The 1,420-nt window shown below is 53.1% G+C and overlaps 1 protein-coding gene across 1 annotated transcript in view; it reads right to left on the minus strand.

The window, feature by feature from the left end:
* SRRM3 (serine/arginine repetitive matrix 3) overlaps positions 1-1,420 on the minus strand; it is an 18,812-nt gene that overhangs the window by 2,632 nt on the left and 14,760 nt on the right. The window lies entirely within an intron of this gene.

Consider the following 1,420-nt stretch of genomic DNA (forward strand, 5'->3'; position numbering starts at 1 on the left):
CACCTGGAGCGGGGATAAAGCAAACCCCAGTGCCCACCCACCCTGACCAAGAAAGGGGAAGGGAAAAGGGGTGGGGGGGAGGTAAAACCCAAACGAAGGGAGGAAAACGAGGGGGGAAAAAAAGAAAAGATGAGAGGAGGGAAGGTGGGGAAGGTGGGGGAGAGTAAACCAGACTGAGCCGAGGGGAACGGGTCGAACCAAAGAGGGCTGGAGGTGATGGGGGGGGGTCTGCTCACACAGAGGCATGCACACACAGAGAGAGATATATGTTCAGATATGTGTAGTTTTTATAGATCGTACGGCTTTCGGCTTCAAACAAATCAAGAAACGAGGAGGACGGCACAGAGCGACAATGGAGGGCAAGGCAGGGGGGGGGGGGTTCAGGGGCGAGAAGGCAAAAAAGAAACCGAAAAAGAAAGAAGAAAAACCATCCAAATCAAATCAAATTTAAAAAAAAAAAAAAAGAAAAGAAAACCAAAAAAAAACCAAACAAATCAACAAAGCAAAACTTCACAAATGTCCTCGTTACTGAGATAAACGAACGTCTCTGAGCTCTTCCTGGGACACGCATTGAGCCGTTAGCTGTGACTCTGCAGGGAACTGCTAAGTCCTCATCAGCACTCAACACAGACTTTGCTTTCTGCTTCCTTTTTTTTTTTTTTTTTTTTTCCATTATGTGTTTTTTTTTTTTTTTTTTAAGTCCCTCTTGGTTAACATCCACTTACCAAAAAAGTGGCATTTCCTCCTTTAGTAGGTAAGGTATGAAGAGAAGGGAAAAGCGGGGCAATATAAGTGCATCATTAGATTCACAAAAATGCAAGAGAGAAAGAAAGAGCGAGAGAAGGAGGAGAGACAGAGACAGAGAGAGGAGAAATAAAACAAACCAACTCACTTCTCCTATGGAAGGGGGTGGGGGGCAACCCTGGGCCACCGCCGAGGCCCCGTGCCGGGCTCTTGCTGAGAGTTTGGGGAGGGGGTTTTGCCCGGCGCGGGGGGTCCAGCACGCAGCGGCTCCCAAATATCTGAGCTCCTCTGAGCTTCAGCCGCTGCCTGGGATGTTTTCCCCCCATCTTTGCAAACACCGCTAGATCGAAAAGATGGGTGGAAACGGCTCCTGCATCGCTGGCCCCCACTGAGCCGGCAAACGCCGGCTGGGGGGAGTTGGGGGGGTTGGGGGGGCTCCTTCTCCCCACCGCAGCCCAGCGCCGGGTCCCTGAGTATCCCTGGAGGGGTAAATCCTGCGCGGGGTGGCGCTGAGCGCGGCTGAGGGGATCTAATGGGGGTTTGGAGGGGATTGGGGTGGTGGTGGGATGGTGTCACTGCGCTCGGGGCTAAGCTGGGGGCCGGTGACCCCAATTCCCCACCGGCCCCTAGCCCCAAACACACCCGGGGCGGGGAATCCTCGAGGCCGAGGGTGTCT

The sequence above is a fragment of the Charadrius vociferus genome, unplaced genomic scaffold (genome assembly GCF_000708025.1).
Source record: "Charadrius vociferus isolate BGI_N301 unplaced genomic scaffold, ASM70802v2 scaffold54, whole genome shotgun sequence".
Lineage (NCBI taxonomy): Eukaryota > Metazoa > Chordata > Aves > Charadriiformes > Charadriidae > Charadrius > Charadrius vociferus.